Raw genomic sequence first — 13,212 nt, forward strand, 5'->3', positions numbered from 1 at the left:
GTGGGTTGCCACTTCCTACTCCAGGGGATCTTCCCGACCCAGTGATCGAACACCCTATGTCTTGGGTGTCCTGCATTGGCAGGTGGATTCTTTACCACTAGGGCCACCTGGGAGCTCCTACAAGTTGCATATAAAAATAGAAATTCAGATTTACCTTTTCAAAAAAATACATGGCAAAATTAACCACTAAAGTGTACCGTTAAGGAATAGCAAGTACTTTCAGAGTGTTTCTCAACCAATCTCCAGAATTCATTTTATCTAGCAAAACTAGAAGTCCATACCCACTGAACCACTCCCCATCCTCCCGCCCCCCCCGTCCCTGCTCTCTACTGCTTTCACTATGATTCTGACTACTTGAGGCACCACAGGTAAGTAGAATCACGCAGTATTTGTCTTTTGGGGACTGGTTCATTTCACGTAGAATAATGCCCTCCAGATTCACGCATGTCATAACCTGGGTCAGCACTTCCCTCCTCCTCAGGCTGAAAACCATTCCACTGTAAGTGTATGCCTCGTTTAGTTTGTCCACTTGTCCATTCACGGACACTTGGGCTCCTTCTACCTTTTCACTATTGTCAATAACGCGCTAAGAACATGGGTGCACAGGATCTCTTTGAGATTGCTTTTAATTCTTTGGGGATAACCTAGAAACAGAATTGCTGGATCATTTGGTAATTCTATTTCTAATTTTTTGAAAAACCGCCAACCTGTTGTCCACAGTGGCTGTAGCATTTTACATTTCCACAAACAGCACACAGGGCTCCACTGTCTCCACGCCCTCACTAACTCTTGTTATTTAGGGTTTTGTGTTTTGGGGTTCTTGATAGTAGCCACCCTAATGAGTGCAGGTGGAAGATTTGCTTGTCTTTTGGCTGTGCTGGGTCTTCATTGCTGCATGGGGACTTATCTCTAGTCTCGGTGAGCAGGGGCCTCTCACTGCAGTGGCCTCTTTTCTTACGGAGTACAGGCTCTAGGGTGCAGGGGCTTCCCTAGTTGCAGCTCTTGGGCTCAGGAGCTGTGGTTCCAGGCTCTAAAACACAGGCTCAACAGTCGTGGCACGCAGGCTTAGTTGCTCCGAGGCATGTGAAATCTTCCCAGATCAGGGATCGAACCAGTGTCTCCTGCGCTGTCAGGTAGATTCTTTACCACTGAGCCACCAGGGAAGCCCTAGATTTGCTTTTACATAAATTTTATGTGCTTTCTTTCTCCTACAAACATGTGCTAAAAGCCCTCTAAAATATGCTCCATGAACTAGCAAAAGACAATTCCAAAAGGTATTGAAAGTAATTCAGTTCAGTCGCTCAGTCATGTCTGACTCTTTGTGACCCCATGGACTGCAACACACACACAGCCTTCCCTGTCTTTCACCACCTCCCGGAGCTGGCTCAAACTCATGTCCATCGAGTCAGTGATGCCATACAACCATCTCATCCTCTGTCATCCCCTTCTCCTCCCGCATTCAATCTTTCCCAGCATCAGGGTCTTTTCCAATGAGTCAGATTTTCGCATCAGGTGGCCAAAGTATTAGAGTTTCAGCTTTACCATCAGTCCTTCCAAGGAATATTCAGAACTGATTTTCTTTAGAATGGACTGGTTGGATCTCCTTGCAGTTCAAGGGACTCTCAAGAATCTTCTCCAGCACCACAGTTCAAAAAGCATCAACTCTTTGGCGCTTTCTTTATTGAAAGTAGAAAAGAAGAAATAGTCTTTTAAAGCAAGATTTAAGGGACAATAAAATTGTAATGCATGTGAAATGGCAAAAAAAAAAAAGGAGAAAAAATAATGGGAAGGTATTCCCATTCAAATGTGAAATTTCCAAATGCCACCTGCCTGCATGACCTTCTGAATTCCATAAGCTGATGTTCAGCCTTCTACTAGAATGCTTCCTTTCCCCTCCTACCTGCTACCTGTGTTCTGGACCAGTCCCTTCCTGTGATAGTCTTCCTTTCTGTCTCAGCTCCACCCAGCTACTGGGTCAGTGCCTGCCTTACATATGGGATGACTGAGTGGCAGGGCTCTGTCGTTCCCAGGCGGCAAGGTCACTGTGTTCCTTGGCATTGGAGGGTATCAGTGATAAGCACAGACGGTAGGAGAGCTGGGGCAAAACAAATCCCATTACAACCCTGAAAACTTGAATTAAATGCCTAATTAAATTTGGAAACATAAAAAGCTTCACACAAAGCAATACATCAACACATCCTAAATGGGAAATATATCCTGGTCTTGGGATTCCTTGGGTCTAAGGAATCCAAAGGGAACCTTAATTAAGTAGTAAAGAACTTGCCTGCCAATGCAGGTTCAATCCCTTGGTTGAAAAGATCCCCTGGAGAAGGAAATGGCAACCCACTCCAGTATTCTGGCCTGGAAAAATCCATGGACAGAGGAGCCTGAACGGCTACAGTCCGTGGGGTCACAGAAGAGCTGGACACAACTGAGAGACTAAACAATAACAAAGATTTCAGACAATCTAGAAGATTCTCTGGACCTAGAAGTCACTAGCTAAGTACCTCCCCAGAGATCTAAAATAGAGCCAAAAAAAAAAAAGTTTCAAAACAAAGGTATGCATTTAATACTGAATGGTTTGCATTCAAAAATAAAAGATCTATTAAGATTTGTAAAGACACACCCAGCAAACAGTCAAAACTTATGAAATAGTTGTTATTGCTTCATCAAAATTTAAGTCATCGATGCTGGAATTATTTTTCAAAGAACAAAATGTTTTATACTTACAGTTATGAAAATGAACCCATGTGTAAAAACTAAGTGGGCTAGTCACTCACTCATGTCCAACTCTGAGTAAAAACTAAAAGGGAATATTAACAACCATTAATCCTAAAACAATCACCATTCTACCATATCACACAACAGATATCACATGATAAAGTTTAAGCGGAGGCTAAATAGTAAACTAAAAATTTCTTTATATAAGTTCAGGGTCATGGTTTTTAAAACGGTATGATAATGACACCAATAAAGAAAGTTACAAAACAGAAACAGGTCTCTAATTTTATTGACTCTTTGTTTCAATACTCAGAAAAGGAGACCAAAAAAAAAAAAAAAACAAACCATGAAGTATTTTGAAAGTTACTTTCCTTAAACAAAATCTAAATAATACTGTTTTTTATATGGTAACATACCTTAGGGACCTAGATTAAACATTTGTATTTTCATCATTAATAGTCTATTTCACTTAAAATTACACAGTTATACCTCAACTGGGGCATATAAGATATAAACGCAGCAAAAAATAGTTCAGAAAAGTCATCCACAACTCATTGATTTACTTCGAAAAGATTAAATGAAACCAAACATTGAAAGTACATTATCGGACTTCACTGGTGGCACAGGAGGAATCTGCCTGCCAATGCAGGGAACACAGGTTAGATCCTTAGTCCAGAAGATTCCATATGCCGTGGAGCAACTAAGCCCCTGCACCACAACCACTGAAGCCCGCTCACTTAGAGCCTGTGCTCCACGACAAGAGAAGCCACCACGGCGATGAGTAGCCTGTACACGGCCACAAAGAGCAGCCCCACTCTCTGCAACGAGAGAAAGCTGCACGCAGCAACCAAGACCTGGCTCAGCCAAAACCAAATGGAATATTTCAAAAAAAAAAAAAAGAAATTTATCTAAAAACAGAAAGTATGTTATCATACTACACTTTTGAGAAAAATAACTGAGAAATATCTGAATATTTAACATCATTAACATTATATTTGAAAATCTAATCATGACCAACACTTAAGGTCCCTGAAGTGAGGGGGTTCAGCAGGTGCGCCATTCATTCTCTCCCTCAGTCTGGACATCACATGCAGAAAAGATGTGTGACTGTGACTTCAGAATGAGGCGTCAGCCCACTTCTGCTTTATTGCTAACACAAATTTCCAACACTAAATGGCTACCCCATGCCTCCAGACCCCTTAGGGAAAACAAGTGTGTAAGCCCTTTACAATATTAGGCTGTAAAGAACTCATCTGCCGGGAAAGTTTTATTTTGCAGAAATGTAGACAGAACCATTTTCTGAATTGCAAAGAGCAAACAATTTTTTCACAACCACCATTTTATTTTGATTCAAGCTAGCTTACCATTTTAATTTGTGAACAGACTGTCCTTCTAGATAAACAACCTATAATAAAATCCAAGTTATTTACATAAATACAATGAAGGCAATTCATCAAAGCATGGCTAATTTCTAACAATAAAATCCAATTCTACAAAAATGAGAAGGGAAAGCCACTTTCACTTAGGGGGAAAAAAATGATGGGGTATGGGTTCACCTATTTTTCAAGAAATATCACTCTCAAAGAGATACATATAAAATAGAACAAAAAATACAATAAGAAAAAATACCATTTTATAATAGGCATACATGCCACAACATTTTATAAAAGCATACTCTTTTAACATTAAATTTCTAGAGAAAGAAGTATGTCATCTAAAAGGCATTTTTTACTTTCTTTGCAACATTTTAAAGCTGTTGATTTCATTTCCATTCATTTAAAAGCTCCAGAAAAAGTCAAACTAATTTCAACTTTCTATTTAACAAGCATAACTACATATACCAATGTGGAAGAATCATAATCAGTTCTATAATAGTAAACTTCAAATGAATGAAGTTTTATTATAATTTTTGAGGATTTTAGTTCTAAGTTATATTATCCACAGGGTGGCAGTCTCACAGTCATAATTTTATCTCCAAATTTAATGTACAATTTCAGTGTTCAAAAAGACACATACACAGGTAAGCAATAACACTTTACTGTCTGATCAGCAATTGCAAAAATTGTCCCTTCAAAAAAAAAAAAAATCTACCCTTCATAATTTCCCTATTGTTTAAGGAGTATTTACTTTCTGACATCTTAAATTTTTCTTTCAGTGTACCTCTTCTATCTCATCTTTTCTATTCTGCTGCTACACCCTATTGAGGGAGATACTAGAGTCAAGGCAAGCTGTTGGATTATTACTATACTGCAGAAGACCTCCCCAGTCCTGGTCAATGTGGACACCACAGACACAATCCTTCCATGCTCCAGTTCATCTTGCTCACTACTGCCAAATTAATTTCATCAAAACACTCATCATATTATCAGAAATTTCTTCTTTCAGCTAAGTAAACTCCTTACTCCAAAATCCAAGGGCCTTCACAATCAGAATCTTTCAAAATCTCCTGTCTAAAAAATGCTCTGCAAGTCAAGGTGGAGGGACTTCCCTAGTGGCCCAGCAACTAAGACTCTGCACTCACAATTCAGGGAGCTCAGGTTAGATCCCCGGTCAGGGAACTAGATTCCGTATGCTGCAACTAAGACCCCAGAGCAGCTAATATAATAAATGAATAAACAAAAATAAATATTAAAAAGTCAAGAGGATTTATGAAATAAACTTCACTTGGAATATACCTTGCCATTTCCTGCTTTTCGTTCATTTATTCATTCAAATATTTTCTGAACGCTCACTGACTGCCAGATACTGTTTCAAGTGTTGATAATACAGAGACGGGAAAAGCACCAAAGTCCCTGCTCCGATGATACTGAGAGCTGCTAGTGGAAGAGGGAGAAGCCCCCAGCACTTCCAGCTCTCTGCTGGTAAGGGATACAACTCTTTCCAAGAGTGAGCCATCAGAAGCACACTAATGTTTGGGGGGCGGGGGGGTGATATAAAGACATCAGAGGAGATCTGCCACCAGTGACACTGTCTGCTACAGACCTGAGCCTATTTTTGCAGTATTACACTATGCTACTATACTACTACCACTGCTGCTGCTGCTAAGTCACTGCAGTTGTGTCCGACTCTGTGCGACCCCACAGACGGCAGTCCACCAGGATCCCCCGTCCCTGGGATTCTCCAGGCAAGAACACTGCAGTGGGTTGCCATTTCCTTCTCCAATGCATGAAAGTGAAAAGTGAAAGTGAAGTCGCTCAGTCGTGTCCGACTCAGCAACCCCATGGACTGCAGCCCACCAGGCTCCTCCATCCCTGGGATTTTCCAGGCAGGAGTACTGGAGTGGGTGCCACTGCCTTCTCCGACTGCCACTGCTAGTCCATTCTTAACACAACTTGTATTCAGTTCAGCCAAACCGTGCTAGCAATTATTAAAGGACCTCTGCTCCTGTTTGCTTCCCCCTTATTGCCTTGAAAAAGGTGGAAGTGTTACTTACTCAGTCCTGTCCGACTCTTTGTGATCCCATGGACTGTTGCCCGCCAGGCTCCTCTGTCCATGGGGATTCTCCAGGCAAGAATACTGGAGTGGGAAGCCATTCCCATGTCCTGGGCCTCCTGCATTACAGGCAGATTCTTTACCGTTTGAGCCACCAGGGAAGCTCCTCTTATTGCCCTGCCTCCCACCAAATTACCTCTGCTAGCAAAGCCTAACCAGCCTTCCAAGCCAATCTCAAATGCTGCCTCCTAGAGGCCTTTCCCCACTTCCTTTACACAAACCCAGACCTGATGTTTTAGAGACCTTCAAACCTCTGTAACCCTTGGCTTGGTCTCCTCTGGGCATTTCACACACTATGTGCTGTATCATAATTATCCGTATACTTTAACCTCCTTCATCTTTTATTTACTGAGCTCTTTGCTACATTCCTGGACTATCTAGAGTTGCAGTGTTAAATCATTCCATTTTTAGATATTCAATATTCAAATAAGTGTAAAATGTAGACAAAATATTCCATATTTTTTATTTGCCTCAATCCTTTTTAACAGTTTTCCTCAGATATAATTTACATAACCATGAGGTTCATCGACACAGTAGAATTCAATCTTTTTAGTATATTTACAGAGTTGTGCAACCATCATCGTAATGTAATTCCAAGATATTTGTATCATCCTAAGAAGAAACCTTGTACCTACATGAGCAATCAGTTTCCATCCCTCTGTGTTCCCCTCCCTCCTTCCTTCCAGTCCTAGACAACGATAATCAATCCCCTTTCTCTACAGATTTGTCTATTCTAGGTATTTCATATAAGTGGAATTATATCAAGTGTGGTCTCTTGAACCTGGCTTCTTTCGTTTAGCACAATGTTCTTGAGATTGATCCACGATGTGGTATATATCAGTACTTCATCCTTTTTTATTGCCAAATAATATGTGATTGTATGGATACATGTATTCATCAGGTGATGGACATTTGGGTTGCTTCCACTTTTTGCTTATAAATAATGCTGCTATAAACATCTGTGTACAAGTTTATGTGTAGACATGTTTTAATTTCTCTGGGGTATATACCTAGGTGTGGGATTTCTGGGTCATATTGTAAGGTGGTGCTAGTGGTAGAGAACTCACTCGCCAATGCAGAAGATGTAGGAGATTCAGGTTCGATCCCTGGGTCAGGACGATCCCCAGGAGGAGGGAATGGCCAAACACTCCAGTAATCTTTCCTGGAGAATCCCATGGACAGAGGAGCCTGGCGGGCCACAGTTCATAGGTTATAAAGAGTCGGACATGACTGAGCGGCTAGCACAGCACATGGTAACTTTATGTTTGATATTTTGAGGGAACAGCCAAACAGTTTCCCAAAGTCACTGCACTATTTTATATTTCCACCAGCAATGTATGAGGGTACCAACTTCTTCATTACCATTTGACTCTTACAAAACAGAAGTGATCTTACTATACAATATCCTCACCCTCATGGAACTTAGGGCTTCCATGGCGGCTCATTGGTACAGAATCCATCTGCAATTCAGGAGACTCTGGTTCAATCCCTGGGTCAGGAAGATCCCCCAGAGAAGGAAATGGCAACCCACTCCAGTATTCTTGCCTGGAGAACCCCATGGAAAAGAAAAGCCTGGCGGGCTACAGTCCATGGTTTGCAAACAGTCAGACATGACTTAGTGACTAAGCATATATGTTTGGAACTTATATTCTAAATAGAACAAGACAAGAAATAAACAGGAGCAAAAATGTTTATTTTAGATAAGAAGAAAATAAAACAGCATAAGGTAACTAGACAGTAACCAGAAAAGGGAGAATCTCTAGTACCTAGGGTCTCTCTGATAAGGTAACATGGACAAGAGTAAGATGTGCAGAGCTAGAGAGGGAATACTGCAGGCAGTGCAAACAGCAAGATACAAAACTGAGAAAAGGACCAGTTTGGCACATTCAAGAGACAAAAAGGAAGAAGCCAGTGTGGCTAAAGTATGATGATAAGGTCAAGGTAGGAGGTGGCACTGGGGAGGCAAGCAGAGGTCAGACAATGTTGGGCTCAGAGATCATGGTAAAGGTCTTTGGGTTTTAAAATGCCATCATACTTTTTTAATCCCTTATATTGCTTTAAGTGCTCATCTATGCAAACACTTACTGATCTGCCATACATCTTCTCTTCTAATTGCACCAAACAGTTGCAAATAGTAAAGAGACTATTTGGATAATTCACATCACTTAGTATGACTCTGTGGCTCAAGAGAAAACATGTGAAACAAGACTACCAATTGTGTTCTGGAAACAAGACACAAACATATGAGTGAATCCTTACAAATGTATTACCTAGTATTACCTAGTACTGACCAATGTATTACCTAGTCTTGACCAATTTAAGGTGTACACTTCCCAGACAGTAACTAGCAGCTCTGTTTTAGAATATTAAGGTCATTTTCAACAAAGCAACTCAGTAAGAATATAGTGCAGATCATTCTCATAATTTAAACCTAGAACCCCTTCTTTTAAATGTAATTCTAGTTGACTGATTTTTCTCCATTCCATTAGTTAAAACTTAATATCTTAACGTCTAAACATAAAACATGAGCACAAAACATTCTACATGTTTCTATATAGTTTGACTCATAAAACAACAAAAGTTTCTCACATATTATGCTATATTTAGTTTTTTCAAAGAGACAAAAAATGTTTTAAAAACTCTACTGACATAAATACCACTCCCTTAAAACAACTTGTGTTGCTGTTTGGTTGCTCAGTCGTGTCCAACTCTTTGCAACCCCATGGACTACACACCGGGTTTCCCTGTCCTTCACTATCTCCTGGAGTTTGCTCAAACTCAAAACAACTTGTTACTCAGTCAAAAGTTATCAAGTTAAAATTCTCTTTTAATGTCCCAGCCTGATCCCAATGACTCTCCCTCTGGGTACTGTGTACTCTCGCCCAACCAGGCTACTTGCCTGCCTCATACTCCCCCGCCGTCCCCCCTGCCCCATGCTCAGCTTTGATACACAATCCCCACCAGGAGAAATTCAACCCATTCTTCAAGGTCCAGGACAAACACTCTTCTCTCCTTGTCTGGACTCTACTGATTTCTCACCCATATGCTCCTGAAGCAAATCTGTAACTCAGACACTGGCCTATCCAACTCTGCCTGGTACACAACAATATATAAATCTATGTTTTTTTTTTTTTTTTTTTTTTTTTTTTGGCTGCCTTAGGTCTTCATTGCTTTGCAAGAGCTTTCTCCAGTTGCGGGGAGCACGGTCTACTCTACGTTGCAGTGAGAGGACTTCTCACCACAGTGTCTTCTCCTGTTGTGGAGCACAGGCTCTAGGGCGATCGGGCTTCTGTATTTGCATCACACAGTTCAGTTCAGTTGCTCAGTAGTGTCCGACTCTTTGCGACCCCATGAATCGCAGCACGCCAGGCCTCCCTGTCCATCACCAACTCCTGGAGTTTACTCAAACTCATGTCCATCGAGTCAGTGATGCCATCCAGCCATCTCATCCTCTGTCTTCCCTTCTCCTCCTGCCCCTAATCCCTCCCAGCATCAGAGTCTTTTCCAGTGAATCAACTCTTCACATGAGGTGGCCAAAGTACTGGAGTTTCAGCTTCAACATCATTCCTTCCAAAGAAATCCCAGGGCTGATCTCCTTGCAGTCCAAGGGACTCTCAAGAGTCTTCTCCAACACCACAGTTCAAAAGCATCAGTTCTTCGGTGCTCAGCTTTCTTTACAGTCCAACTCTCACATCCATACATGACCACTGGAAAAACCATAGCCTTGACTAGACGGACCTTTGTCGGCAAAGGAATGTCTCTGCTTTTTAATATGCTGTCTAGGTTGGTCATAACTTTCCTTCTAAGGAGTAAGTGTCTTTCAATTTCATGGCTGCAGTCACCATCTACAGTGATTTTGAAGCCCCCCAATATAAAGTCTGACACTGTTTCCCCATCTATTTCCCATGAAGTAATGGGACCAGATGCCATGATCTTTGTTTTCTGAATGTTGAGCTTTAAGTCAACTTTTTCACTCACCTCTTTCACTTTCATCAAGAGGCTTTTTAGTTCCTCTTCACTTTCTGCCATAAGGGTGGTGTCATCTGCGTATCTGCGGTTATTGATGTTTCTCCCGGCAATCCTGATTCCAGCTTGTGCTTCCTCCAGCCCAGCGTTTCTCGTGATGTACTGTGCATATAAGTTAAATAAGCAGGGTGACAATATACAGCCTTGACGTACTCCTTTTCCTATATGGAACCAATCTGTTGTTCCATGTCCAGTTCTAACTGTTCACACAGTCTTAATTGCTCCAAGGCATGTGGAATCTTCCAAGACCAGGGATCAAATCCATGTCTCCTGCATTCGCAGGTAGATTCTTATCCACTGTGCCACCAAGGACGCCCTATAAGTCTATGTCTTGGACACAGAGAAACGGTCATCAGACTACTCCTCTCAGCATACCCTCGAGTACATATAAAGCCATTTGCAATTATAGCTGGTACTCAGTTGAAAATCACATCCATTTTAGCACAATTTGGTAGAGTATAACACCAAGTCATTAGGAAATGCAAGATCAGGAATGAAGCACTATGCAGACAATTAAGGCAGAGAGTTCTTTTCTTTCTTCCAAATTCGAGCCTAATTCTTCAGTAAATGGTTTCTGAACAATGACACAATTCTCTATTTAAACAAAACTTTTCCACTCTTATTACCGACACAAGAATTGCTCAACAATTCCTGAAGCTCTAAAGTTTGTGAGTGATACGCATTATCAAGAATTTATGGCTCCAAACCCAGAGCGTAAAGAAGTGAAAGAGCTACACAAAGTCATACTGATCAAAGGAGCCAAAATATACTTTTATTCTCTCCACAATCTCCTCACATAAAAAAACCTGAACATCAGTCAACTTGCAAAATATCTGAGGGTGCTTGGTGTAAGCGTCCAAATATTTAAATTAATAGAGACGATCTAAAACATATTTAGCTGTGGAAGTTTATTTACAATGTGAAAGTAACTAATTCTTAATCATGCAGATCACACTAACAGATTATTTCAAAACTCACAGTACAGCTAAAACTATCAAAACAAGAGTTTGGGAAGGCACATACAACTGAAGTTTCTGCTGCTCCTCACGGCACTGCCCAGAAACCCATCCACAAGAGCCACTTCTTCCTGCTTCATTTGTTCCCAGAGGCCCAATAGGCTAAACATTATATAGCTCACCCCATTTTCTAATTTCAGCTTGCATTTAAGATAACGCTTTTGTTTCATTTACAACTCACATGCTGCTGACACAGCTGCCCCTTCTTTGTAATAAACACAGGGCTTCTATATTTAAAAATACAGTGAAACTTTGTTATAACATCCCCTCCCCAGGCTCTGGCCAATTTTCTCTCTTTCGAGCCCCCCCACCACCCCAGGATTTGCTAGCCGCCGCGCTCAAAACGTTATAGACCCTTTGGAGAAGTTACATTTCTTCTTGAAAGACATCTCATCCCAGTGGTTATTTTTCTTCTGCAGAGCGTGCGCGTGTGCGTGTGTGTTGGGCGGCGAGAAGGGCGCGGAGAACCGGACGGATGCCCTCGCCCTTCCCGAGCCAAAGCACTCAGGTCTGCGGCTCCCGAGTCTGGGGTGCTTTCTGTGAACGGCGGCCGGCGCCCCACATGTCAAGCAGGGGTGCCCTAGGCGCGGGGCTCGGGCGCCCCGGGAGACCCGCGGCCGGGCGGGAGGCAGCGGCGCGGTCGGGAGGGCGTCAGGGGTCCCCAGCCCGCACCCCGCCCGGGGGCTGCTTTGTGTCGGGGGTCCGGGGGGCGGCCGGGGTGTTTCTAGTGAAGAACCCGGGCGCGATGACTCGGGGCTCCGAGCCAGGGGAGGACGAACACGCCCCGCGTCGCCCGGGACCGTCCGAGGCGAGGGTGTGGGCCTGAGGGGGGCGCTGGGGGCCGATAAGGCGAGGCCGGGGTTAATCATCGCCTCCCGAGCTTTGGGGAGGGGACGGCCCGGGCCCGCAGCGGCGGGAGGACGGCCCCGGGAGAAGTGAAACTCCGTGCCCCGCGCCTCAGCCCCCCGGCCTCCAGCGCCAGCAGCGGCAGCCTAAGCGCACCCGCTCCTCCCGCCCGCCCGGCTCCGCACTCGAGGCAGCCCAGATCTAACCACACGGCTCTAAGGGCGGTTCTCTATAAAAATCACCTGGGGGTGGGGGGTGGTTCAGGAAAAAAAAAAAAAGAAAAAAAGAGCCAGAGCCACTGGAAATAAAACAAGTCGGTTTCGCCTGTCAGTTTCTAAAAAGTGTTACCACGTTCCCATACCGGGAGTCGAACCCGGGCCGCCTGGGTGAAAACCAGGAATCCTAACCGCTAGACCATATGGGAAGCGCTGCGAGGAGCTTCGCGGTGACTCACCTGACAAGCGCGAACGCCGCCGCCGCCGCCCCAGCTCCACCACCCGCCGCTGCCTCGGGGCCGCCCCAGCCGCCGCCGCCGCCGCCTGCTCCCCCGCTCCCCACGCGCTCGCGAGCCCGGGAGCGCGCCCGGCAGGAGCGCGCGGGCTTCCCAGTGGTGGGGCGGGGTCGCTCCGCCGCCTGAGGAAAAGTTCTGCGGCCAAGCCCAGCGACTCTTGGCCCTGAAAACAGCTGTTTCACCTTTCTTTTTTCCTTTTTTTTTTTTTTTTTTTAAACTCCGCCGACGGCCCCCTCCCCAGCCTACGGGTCCGGGCTGCTCCGCCGGTCAAAGTGCGTGCGGACCAGTTGGCAAAGTTGAGGGCGGCGACGTCTCTGGGAACAGCTGTTTGCGTTCGGGGCGGAGGCGGCGCGCGAGCTCCTCGGGCCCCGAGCCAGCGAGCCTAGAAGGAGAGTGGAGGTTCTGGATCTCAGGAAGGGGAAAGAGAGAGAGAGAGAAGGCGAGCTGACGCGGGGACGCGAGACTTGAGCTTCCCCTCAAGTCCCGTCGCGCTCTCGCCCCTCGTCGGCGACCTCAGCCCGCTTATAACGACCCCACCTCTTCGGGAGCCGGAGGCCCGCCCCTCGAGGAGGAGCGCAGGGGAGGAGAGCGCGAACGCGG

The 13,212-nt window shown here is 44.3% G+C and overlaps 1 protein-coding gene and 1 non-coding gene across 2 annotated transcripts in view; both read right to left on the reverse strand.

Annotated features, from left to right (window-relative positions):
- Nucleotides 1-12,973, reverse strand: part of ELF1 (E74 like ETS transcription factor 1) — a 121,484-nt gene extending 108,511 nt beyond the window's left edge. Inside the window, exon 1 of the mRNA XM_070380224.1 lies at nt 12,556-12,973. The gene's annotated coding sequence lies outside the window, so the exon portion shown is untranslated. The remainder of the gene's footprint in view (nt 1-12,555) is intronic.
- Nucleotides 12,454-12,525, reverse strand: TRNAE-UUC (transfer RNA glutamic acid (anticodon UUC)). Its single transcript has one exon. It is a non-coding gene; the product is annotated as a tRNA-Glu (tRNA).
- Nucleotides 12,974-13,212: the final 239 nt, after the last annotated feature.

Source organism: Bos mutus, chromosome 12, assembly GCF_027580195.1.
Source record: "Bos mutus isolate GX-2022 chromosome 12, NWIPB_WYAK_1.1, whole genome shotgun sequence".
Taxonomy (NCBI): Eukaryota; Metazoa; Chordata; class Mammalia; order Artiodactyla; family Bovidae; genus Bos; species Bos mutus.